The sequence below is a fragment of the Capsicum annuum genome, chromosome 10, assembly GCF_002878395.1.
Source record: "Capsicum annuum cultivar UCD-10X-F1 chromosome 10, UCD10Xv1.1, whole genome shotgun sequence".
Taxonomy (NCBI): domain Eukaryota; kingdom Viridiplantae; phylum Streptophyta; class Magnoliopsida; order Solanales; family Solanaceae; genus Capsicum; species Capsicum annuum.
The window spans coordinates 125,689,505-125,702,012 of NC_061120.1; the positions used below are offsets into that span (position 1 = coordinate 125,689,505).

Consider the following 12,508-nt stretch of genomic DNA (forward strand, 5'->3'; position numbering starts at 1 on the left):
GTATTATATTATATGCGCCTTTTACACTTCTATCGTTTTTCATTATCCGACTTTTCTATCTTTAATTTGTCGCATATTTTCTTTAAGTTTATTTCTACGTATATCAAAGTGTCTGTAACCTATCAAAGTATAAAGAAAATATAAATTTCAAGAGCGTCATATATTAATATTTCTCTATTCCTAACATTTAAAATACCACGTAGTCTATTTCGAAAAACAATTCACATATTTGTGAAAAATTTCTAAATTGGATTTTGGGGAAGAATGAATATCTAAGTTTTTTAGATAAATTTCTAGAATAGTCGAGTGAATTAATATCTTATTTTCTAGTAAAGTTTCTAGAATATCTAGTGTAATTTCTAGGATAATCATGTTGAGAAAATATCTAGATATTCTAGGTAATTTTAGGTAGAAGAGTCTAGAAAAGAATAGTGTAGTCACTTGGATAAGCAATTTGTGGAAATATCTAGAATAGAAGATAAAGTGACTAGAATTTTCTTGTGGATGTATCTAGAAGAATATCTAGAATCATCCATAGACTAGTATAAATAGAGAAGGGTCTTGTACATTTGTAACCAACCAAAAACATAACAAAAAAAACTACTCAATTCAAGAAGTCTTCCTCCATAACAAAGCTTCTCTTTTCTAGCTTCCTCTTTTAAGTTGAATTTTCCGATCTTAGTTAACGATCTTGGGCTAGCAGAAGGTCTCCCCAGTTACACCTTTCTTCTGTTATTCTCCACATGGTATCACAACCAACACTACAATAAAATGTATCTATAGTTACGAAATCTGAGATATGAATTTAAATTTCGTAGCTATTATCTAGTAATAGCCACAAAAATTTCAATCTGTAGCTATTTACTAATTTGTAAAATTTCTCAGCCACGCAAATTAAATTGGCAAAGCTAATTTCTCATAGTTGCTACCAGTATTATTAATCGTGGTAATAATTGCCTAATTAGCTACAAATCTATTGCTACAGTAAAAAAATTGGTAGCTAATCATAAGTTTTTGTCACGCCATAAAAGTTATCATAGCAGTAGTAACTCTTTTAGCCATAAGAAACTATATGAAATAAAATATGTAGCTAATATATTTTTTTTTTGCTTTAGGATATAAAACTTGTAGCAATAATCACATGATATAGCCATGTCTTTTTTTTCTATGATAAAATTTCGTAGCTAATTATTAATATTTGCCACAAGTTGAAACGTATTATAGTAATAGAATCTTTTAGCCACAAAAAATATTTAAAATAAAATATTATGGATGAATAAATATTTTTACTTCATTGTTTATAAAATTATTGCAATAGTTAAATGATATAACCATAAATATTTTGCTACAGTAAAATTTCGTAGCTAATTATTTATTTTTGCCATGTATCAAAACTTGTTGTAGCAATAATGACATTTTAGCAATGAAAAAGATTATTTAAAATCAAATAATATAACTAAACAAATATTTTTACTTTGATTACTAATAAAATAATGCATGGCGATTGGTGACTTAATAATAGCTATATTATTTGTCATGACAAATGATTTAGCTGTAAATTTAATATTATGACAAAATTTGATGGCTAATAATTATTTTTTACTACAAGTTGAGATTTATTGTATACTGATACAATTCTAGTGTAACTAGAGGTGTTAAACATTCCTTTTGATTCAATACTATATATCTATTTGTTGAATTTCGAATATAATTTTAAAAAATAAGTGATCATATCTAATTAAATTTGATTAACTAATTATATCGATCTTAAATATAATTTTACCAAAATTTTCTAAAGTTTTATCTTGATCATGTGCTTCTGAAATTGTTATTTGACTCAAACTTGTTTTATCACAATAATATGTTTATCAATTTAATGTGATTTGAGGCATTAATTGTTAAGTTAATTCAATTTTATAGCTTATAAGTTTTAAGTAAATATTTGATTATATTTATTTTAACTAACATTAAATTAGGAGAACTTCAATAAGTCTCGTTCAAACTTCATCCTCGCCAAGTATTTTCAAAATTGTTATTTGGTTCATACACGTATATACACACACACAATAATTGTGTATAAACAAAAGAAATAATTAATTTCAAATAACAAAATTAAAATACAAAATAAAAGTGTAATCTTCAATAATAAATATTTTATAAACCTACTTATAACCTTAAAATTATCATCTGCCTTTCTACATTGTCATCTCAATAGTTTATTTTTATTGCAATGTGGTTTTTTTGGATGCTTATTGTATTTTTATTAATTGCAAGTCAAATTTTTTTACTGAAAGTTATAAAGATGTTTATATATGCTTGGTGCTTTATTATTTTAAATTAAGTGCATGTTTTTTTAATATGGGATCATTTACTCTTTTAAAAGTATTCATAAAAACTTTAATAAATCTAGAGATATTATATATGATATTAGCATGTACATTCTACAATGTACGTACATTATTAAATTATTAAGGAATTATAATACTTGTAAATGTATGTGACTATTTAAATATATTAAATTATAAGTATTTATTTTATGTTTTATTAAAAAAATTATATTATAGTATATTTTGCGTTATCTATTCTCCTTCTTATATTTTTTAATATCTAATATTTGCATGAGTTTTTTGATGCAATATGAATTAATATAGCATATAAATAGACAAGTCGACCCTTTAGCGAATATAATTAAGATATTATATTAAGATACACACAGTATTTAAGAAAGTGATGTACATTGACATTTTAATTGATTTTTTTTATTTTTTGATTTATAATTTTATTTTATTGTTAAAATTTATATTTTGAAATTGATATTTAATTCATATAATTCATGTAATTTTTATATTTTTAAATTAAACTATATATTGCAATGCAAAATTCATATTTTTGTTTAAATTCAAATAAAATAATTGAATGTTGTGAAAGTATATTCCACTGTAATAACATACTTTAATTTGAGCTTAAAATAATGTTATTATTATAAAAATAAATTAAAGTTACATTTTAAAAAAAAAATTATCGCAAAATAATTTTCAACGTGAAATTTTTGTTGGATGACACTTGCCACCTCAATATTTTTTTTTCACCTATTAATATAGGTTGATTTTCTAATCTTAATTTTATTTTATTTTTGAATTTACTATTTTAAACTTGAAATTTGATCCATATAATTCATTTTAAATTCATATACTTTTTATTTTTTCAATTCGAACTAAAAAGTATAATTCATAATTCATATCCTAATTTTAAATCAAATTGAAATAATCAAATATTGTAGAAGCATGATTCCACCACAACAGAGAACTTAAATTGAATTTGAATTCACGTTTTTAATGTATAAAAAGTTGAATTGACATTTTTTTTTTTGAAATTTCTATCTTACAATAATTTTTAAAATTAATTTTATGGTAATTGATACTTGTTATCGAAATATTATTTAGTTTCTCCTATTTATATAGAAATGTTGTGCACATTTTATGATTTTCACAATTTTATTTTGTTTTAAGATTTCCTATGTTAAACTTGACATCGTAATCCATATAAATCATTCTAAATTTATATAAAACAACACACTCGATGTAGTCCCATAAAGTGAATTTAACTAGAGTAGAATATATACACACCTTACTCCTACCTCATAAATTAAAAAAAGTATTTTAAATTCATATATAGCATTTGTCAAAAATAAAGAAAAATATATACATATAATAATAGGTAAACACAAAAGGCAATTGGCCAAAAGAGAAAATATTGTCCTTGACTTTCTTTTGTTTTAAATTTTAATACAATTGGATTTCTTTTGTTTTAATAAAACGAAAATTTTCGTCCCATATTAAAAAGTTTCCTCCAGCCACCCACCTCCACCCTTCCCATTTCTAAACCTAAAATCTCCCCCCAAAATTAAAAAATCTCAAAAGAATAAAATTCCCCCGCATAATTTTAAAATCTAATTAAATAACCTAATCCTACTTCACACTTAACAAACACTCATATCCCTTTACCCTCTCCCCAATTCATTATTGTCCCCTCCCCCTCGCCCCTCCCTTCCCCCCTCCCCATTCGTTTCACCCGTATTTCAATTTGTAATTTGAGTTGAAATTGTTTATTTGATATTTTGCTAAATTACTTTTTCTTTTGTAGGCGTTACAATGTAGAATTTTCCAAGTAAAGGTAATTTTCTATTCGTGTAGGTTTTAAAGTATTAATATTGAAATTGACATCTTTCACTTATGAGATTACATTAAGTATATTATTATTGTTTTATTGAAATTTGACATCGATAACTATAGGTTTGAAAAAATTTATAAAGTGTGCAAGTTTGTTTACTTCTTTGGTCGCTTTGCACTTTTTCTTGTTTTTATTGGTTAAAAATTTTAGAAATGAATTATCTAAAATATATTTTTTCTATTGAAATTCTATGTATACAAACAATTGCATATATAATCATTATTCTTGATATTCTTGGTGCTAATATATTTTGCAATTATTGATAGATATATTAGTGAAAAAAGAACATATAAACGACAACTTAGAATGGATATTGATCAAGTTAAGGAGCAATTCAAGAACGTTGAAGGAGAGAGAAGACCATGCTGCTTTGGATTCAAATAAGATGTTGTCTTAAAATAATTGTATATTGTGACAATTCTCAAAATTGTAACAGTTGTATATAACTTGACAACTATTTGGGATTTGTAGCTACATTATGTAACATTCCGATAAACAAGGCAAGTAAAAACTTCTTTAATTTGTAAAAATGAAATTGTTGAAAATTATTTTGGATTTTAATAGTTTTTATTTTAGTTACATTATATGAATTCTTGTGATTAATAATGCTTATGGCAATATTCTTCTATTTATGACAATGAATTTTGGTAGTTTAGCCACATATATACTACCAAAAATATAAATATACATTTTTACCTTTCATGCCAAATTAAAAGAATAATTATAATTTATGTATTTCATGACAAAAATAATAAATTCTTAGCCATGTACAAAAGTGTTTGTGACAAATTCTTTAGTTGATAGCCACAAATTTTCTAACTCATAGCTAAATACAAGTATTTTTATCTGTCTCAACTATAAAATAGCCACTTCTTTTAATTTTCGTAGCAAATCTAGTCTTTTTCCACAATAGAACATATTGTGGCTATAAATTTTACTTGTCGTGGCAAAAGAATAAAATTATTTGCTATAAGTATATATTTCGTAGCAAGAATTTATTACTATCACAGCTACAGACATAATAATTTTATAGTTGTAAGTATTAGTCCTTAGCCACAGGCCATGTAAATTCTGTAGCTATCTTTTAGTTACGCCACTTCTTGCTACGAATGCTACGGAAAGAAAATTTGTGGCTAAAGTGTTTAGCCACGACTTTTTCATATTTAGCTACCACATATTATGTAGCTATATATACGTTATGTTGTAGTGCAAAGTCATAGATTGAATTGTATTTATTTCAAGATCGGGTTTATGGCCGATTCAACTATTTTGTTTGAATGGATATAAGTGACCCCGTTAATGGACTGAGAATGGAGTTGTTGAATCAGTCTAATTAAAAGGTATGAAAGACTTGCATGGAATCATACCTTATGGGCGAGGATTTGTGGGATGTTGTTAAAGGGAGTAACACAAGTCCTCCGGAAGACGGACCAGAGAATAATAGTATATACAAGAAGTGGAAGAAGATTAATGCGAAGGCAGAGTTCATTCTGAAGAGGTCTATCTCCTCTAGTTTATTTAACCACATCATAAGGTGTAAATTAGCTCATAAAATATGGATGACGCTCGATCAATTGTTCAACAAGAATAATAAAGCTCAACTACAAATATTGGAGAATGAATTGGTGAACACCACTCAAGATAATCTTTCTATTGTCAAGTATTTTTTAAAGATTAAGAACTTATGTTCTGAGATTTCTTTATTGGATATGGACGAGGCTATCTTTGAAACACGAATGAAAAAAATTATCAATCATGGTTTGAAATCAGAATATCTTTCCTTTGTGACACCAATTCAAGGATGGGCTCAACAACCATCCTTGGAGGAATTTGAGAATTTGTTGTCGTCACAAGAGCTACTAGCCAAACAATTAGCTAGTGAATTTGTCAAATAAAGGTAAGGAAATGCTCTTGTAGTTGAGAAGAGGAATGTTAAATAAAAAGCAAGAGATATACCTCACTCTCGATTCTCAGGTGGTTCAAGATCTCCTGGAAAGAAGGAATATACTTTTAACATTTATAAAAATTCTCTCAGATGTTATCGGTGTGGCAAAGATGGACACATAAGAAGATATTGCCGAGCCACGAAGAGCAACATGGCTTAAATAGAAAAAGTTATTAAAGAAGAAGAAGACTGGGGAAAATACTTAGCAGTCGATAGTTGAGCAATAAATGCCTTGGCTTCAATAAATTTGGAAAGAGATTAGATTGTATATAATACAATCCATCATAAGGAGAAGGAAGAAACTGATAAGAATCCAAATGATACTAAAGACGTTCAGACTAGATACGTGGTAGCTCCTATCGAGGAAATTAAAGAAGCATAATTTGAAATTAACAATAAAAGTCTGAATGTAAAAGATGTTGCAATAGAACCTGGGCAGGTAGTGTCTGAAACTATACATACCAGTGGTGACCTTTTTGAAGAAAACATAGAGGGAGATATAATGGAAGTTAAAGTCTCAGATAAATCATCTACCATATCAAGGTCAATCACTAGTGCAGAAAAAATATTGGAAGTTGATGAAGAAGCTAAAGAGCAAATGAATGATGACGTTGAAATAGAAGTCCTAATTTCAGATGAAGAGAGACGTAGTATGATTGAAGAACTAGATAGTGAATCTAGTGGCGGATCCTATTATGGTGTTGAGGCTTCACGAAAAATTGATGATCAAATTTTCATCGAATCAAACAAGGAGGTTGATACAAATGAAATTTCCTTTATTAGGGAGTTGCTTAAAAAAAGTAAGTTTCTTGAATCCTAGAGCTCCAAACTTTTCCATCACATGTGTGTCACCAGATAATGAAGTTATGGAGGAGTTCAGGGAAAGGGGAAGCTCGAGAACTCAACAAGGTGATGATTCATATGGTTCTAAAAGGGCAAAGAGGACTATCATCAAGCTATCTCTCTACATAGATGATAATTTTGTCAATACGTATTCGTGCTTCTTCATAGGACAAATCGATGATGCAAAATCTTCATCATTGGAAGAAGAAATAGGTGTTGGAGAAAAACTGCTAAGAGTTTCATCAAAATATGGTTCAAAGCTTTGTTTGAGTTCGTCTGCTACGAGTTTGGGATAACTTCCAAAAAATCACTTTAAGGGGGAGTGTAAAAAATATCTAAAGTGGATTTTTTGGAAAAATGAATATCTAAGTTTCCAGATAAATTTCTAGAATAGTTGAGTGAATTAATTTCATAGATTTTCTAGTAAAGTTTCTAGAATATCTAGTGTAATTTCTAGAATAATCATATTGAAGAAATATCTAGATATTCTAGGTAATTATAGGTAGAAGAGTCTAGAAAAGAATAGTGTAGTCACTTGGATAAGCATTTTGTGGAAATATCTAGAGTAGAAGAGAAAGTCACTAGAATTTTCTTGTGGATGTATCCAGATGAATATCTAGAGTCATCCATAGACTAGTATAAATAGAGAATGGTCTTGTACATTTGTAACCAACCAAAAACATAACAAAAAAATATACAATTCAAAAAGTCTTCCTCTATAACAAAGTTTCTCTTTCTAGCTTCTTCTTCTTAGTTGAATCTTTCGATCTTAGTTAACGACCTTGGGCTAGCAGAAGGTCTCCCCAGTTACACCTTTTTTCTGCTATTCTCTACAATTTCTTTGATCAAGAAAATTTATATAATTGACACGTATTGAGATTTGAAGTTTTTTATTAAGATCCTAAGTCAATTGCTAGAGTATATCTTTTGGTGCAAATAGAAAGGAATGCCGTCTAATATATATATATATATATACATTTGTAATTGATAGGACCATATAGGTCATGGGGTTGAGCTACGTCCTTTCAAGTTGTAAACATTGAAATTTTGTGTAACACTACAAAACGAATCCAAAATTTGTTAGAGTTCTTGGAGGCTATTTTTTCCTAAACCTAGCTTGGAGGATACTCTATCTTAAACTCTAAATTACACCTGTATAAAGGGGAAATTATTTCCTGAAAAAGAGATCTCGAATATCCCCTAAACTCAAGACCATCTTAGAAATTTCATAAACTCATGGAATGTTAAAAAAAGAGATCAAAACTGCCTCTTCTTAATAATCAAATACGAGTTCTACAAAATTCAAATACTTCTTTCATGGAGATCAAATTCAAATCTTCTTACGTTCAAAAAATATGTCACCAACGGTACTCAAATTATGGAGAAAATTTATATTAAATTTAAATCCTCCTACATTCTAGAAATATGCTACGAATGATCCTCAAATTATAAAGAAAATTAAGAGAGAAGGAACAAATTCGTATCCACATATTTATCAATAGAAGTTTTTATTTCTTCATATTTTTTTTTGTGATTGAAGTTTATTTTTTTATAAATTAAATTATTTTGCAAACAAAAGTACGTTTAGTAATTTTATTTGGAAGGAGTCAATACAATTTCTAAAATATGAATGTAATTTGCAGGTGTATTATTAGTTGATGCTCAAGCAAAAAGAAAGAGATGCAGTTTTGTATTACACCGAAATAAGTGTGATCCCCAAATCTATTTGGATGAATGCAACTGTCATGACCCAAAAATCGATAGGTCATAATGGCACTTGTCGTGGCGAACCTTGGCAAGTAAGCCTCCTACCCAAACTGATACATCGTAAAAGACAGAAATGCACTCAAGGTAAGGCTTCTAGAACGAAGCTGAACCACATAGATATAATAAAAATGGAAAGAATAAAATCAACACATGTAGCCATAACTCCCAAAACCTAGTGTCTATATTATAAGAACTAATACAATCCTGGAGTCAATTATATTAGAAAAATATTTGTCTCTGAACACTAATAAAGACATAACTAATACAGAAAGATAGAAGTGAACTGCAGATGTATGAGTGTCCAACCGCTACCTTGAGAAACCTAAAGGCGCCCAAAATCAATCAGTCTGTGCACACAAGCCTAAAGCTGCACCGAAAGGGTGAAGTAGGAGTGAGTACGGTCCACTTATACTCATTAGGTATCATGGCCCGACCGAGCAAAGTAGAAAATAAAGCATACAAAATACATACTAAGGGTACGTCACCTGTAATCAGAAAATATCCTATAACGATAGCCCACATCGCTTTCACTAGCAGTTCTTTAATATCCATCTATGTAATACAACAACACACAAGATAAGAATACAAATATTCACAATATCACATACAAGTAGAACAGAAGAGAGACATGTATAATCAAGAACATCAAATACAATTAAAGGAAGATAGAACAATTAGACGTTAACAAGTTTAAGATATAGAACAAATTGGTAGATAACAAGTCAATATGACAATTCAAACACAACATAAACACAATAAAGTGGGTACAATGTATATGATGATGATGATGCATGGGATTGGCACATAACCTTGAGTTTGGCACAAACCTTAAGTTTTGAACACAGCCTCAAGTTTGGCATACATCCTCTGGTTTGACACACAGCCTTAAGATCACCAATATCCACAACTCTTCTCCGGCATGATCCTTGGGAGATGGTCCATAAAATCTAATATCCAATACCAATATACAATATTCTAGTGTTTTTAGTATTTTCAAAGAACATACAAAACATAAGACACAAATTAAGTATACATACATGGCAATAAGTATATATAAAATAATAAAACAAACAAGTGAAATAATACGTATGATGACATGAGAATGACGATGCAATGTTCACAACCACTCAAAATTAGTATTTCCACAACCAATTCATATGATGTATTGTCACGATCAATCCATATGATGTATTTTCACAACCAACCATAATGCTACAGTTCCACAACCACCCGAGCCAATATCCACTCATTGCTTTCATTTCATCCATGAATTTCTACATGTGTCATATACCAATAAGTATGGATATATCACAATATACCAATGAAACAACATTAGGTATTTCAATAACATAATATAATTATTCACATGTATTCAAGGCTATCAACACCACATAGGACCCCACATGGTCACACATATCATATCATAGCTCAATTTCAACAATTACATCACATATAGGCCCCCACACGGGCACAACACATATATAGTCATTTTTCATGATTAGTTCCCACCCTTAACATGCATTTTGTACCATCATTTACTATCCATCCCATTCTAAAAGAGTTAAGCCATAACCTACCTTAAAAGCCGAAATACTACTACCAAAACTTTGCTCCTAAAGCCTTAATCCTCATGAAAGATTCCAAAATCTATTAAAAACATCAAATATAGAATCTACGCATTAAAACAAAGTCAGTGATATCCATATTGATTACTTTTGGTTTGGGGTCAAAACACCCTCTGAAATAGATTTTCGAAAAAGAAGGGCAAAATCCTAATTTTACTTCAAAAATGTGTTCCCCATATTTTTAGGAAAAGCTGAACACCCAAGTCAAATCAAGTAAAAAATAAGGTTCAAATTAAATAAAAATTATTTTTAAGCTTTATCGGGTAAAATCTTTGAAATCCGAGTTAGAATCAAGAATCAGAGTTGTTTTGAAGGTTATATTGATGAAAAATTAGTAATTATAAGATAAAAACATTATTCATGTGAAAATGAGTGCAAATGGGATTTAAAATCAAGCCATAAGATTTTTGAGGTTTTGAGAAATTAATTAAGAAATTACTAAGAAAAGGGTGAATTCTTACCTTAAATTCGTAATGAAATTAAGAAATAGATCTTAATCTAGTTTTTCAAGCTTCCACAAACTTCACTTTTAAGGTACCACACTATTTTAGGGTTTAACTCTCAAGAGACAAGATGAAAAATGAACAAAAAGGGACAAAAGGGGGCTATTTATATTGCAGCTTTTTATGTTTTTTGCACTAGATTTTTCTCTTCAAGCTCACCCTGGACTTCAACGGGGTGCCCGAGATTCGTTCGAAGTATGATACATTCAAACGAACTACACAACCACACTAAATTCGATGTTCTGGACTCAATGGAGATATCAGATTTTTGAAAAAAATATTATTTTCACAAAGTTGACCCTAAAACTCGAAATCACAATTTTCCAAATCGAGAGTCAAAATGAGATTTAAAAGTCGTAAAATTACACCAAATATATTACCATCCTAAAATAAACATTCTGGATCTGCTAGCAAAGTTGAATTTTTTATCAAATGTCGTTTCAACCAAATGTGGGTCTCACACCCATATTTTTAATTTTTTAATTTTCCGACCAACAGATCAAAATGAGCTTGGGAGCACCGGGACTAGAACCAAGGTCTAACTAGACTAAAATTGATATTCCGGAGCTGATGGCACAATTTGTTCAGCCATCTGTTGTACAGATCAAAAGATATCCATATAAGTCTAAAATAAGACTCTCAAAGCCACCAAAAATCATAATATCGCATAAATGGTACCAAAATACATCGAGAACCATGACAATCACCCCCACATCTCATAAATACCATAATGAAACTATGGGGAGGGGTAAAATAGTCAAATCACACAAAAATACATATTTCACATATTTTATTAAAAAACTGGTCGTTACATCATTCACTACTAAAAATCTAGTTCATCCTCGAACTAAGGCAAAGAAATAGTTGAATCAACGGAGAGTTGGAGATAGTAACTATGCATCAGACTCAACCTCCAAAGTAGCCTCATCTATAGGTCGATGTCGCCACTGGACCTTAACCATAGGGATCACTCTAGTGTGCAACCACCTAATATCCTTAGCCAAAATGAAGACTGGCTCCTCAACAAAAGATAGTCACTCATCTAACTGAATTGACTACCAAAGAATAATATAAGACTCATCTAAAATATAATGGCGAAGTATACAAATATAAAAAACTGGATGAACAGTTGATAGATCAGGGGACAAAGCCAACTTATATGCCATATCACCAACAGTCTAAAGAATCTCAAAAAGTGCAATAGACCTAGGATAAGCTTGCCCTTCTACAAAAACCTCATCACACTCTTCATGGGTGAAACTCAAAGAAATATATGATCACCAACACCAAATTTCAAGGCACAAAGTCTACGATCAGCATAGAACTTCTGCCTACTCTAAACTGCTCTCAGTCTATCCTGAATAAACCGGACTCTATCCAAAGACTCATGAAGAAAGTCCGTACCTCGAGGTCTTACCTCTTAAACATCAAAACAACCCACTAGGGAATGACAACGCTTACCATACAACACCTTGAAAGGAGATATATCAATACTGGAATGGTAACTATTATTATATCCAAACTCTGCTAAAGCCAAATATTGCTCCCACTAGCCACCAAAGTCCATCACGCATGTGTGAAGCATTACCTCAAAA

The 12,508-nt window shown here is 29.7% G+C and overlaps 1 long non-coding RNA gene across 2 annotated transcripts; it reads left to right on the plus strand.

Annotated features, from left to right (window-relative positions):
* The first annotated feature begins 584 nt into the window (after window positions 1-584).
* Window positions 585-4,812, plus strand: LOC124887938. Of its 2 annotated transcripts, none has more exons than XR_007045580.1 (3): window positions 585-706; window positions 4,144-4,173; window positions 4,497-4,812. It is a non-coding gene; the product is annotated as an uncharacterized LOC124887938 (long non-coding RNA). The 2 variants fall into 2 exon arrangements; XR_007045579.1 differs by having other exon boundaries at window positions 589-746.
* The last annotated feature ends 7,696 nt before the right edge of the window (window positions 4,813-12,508 follow it).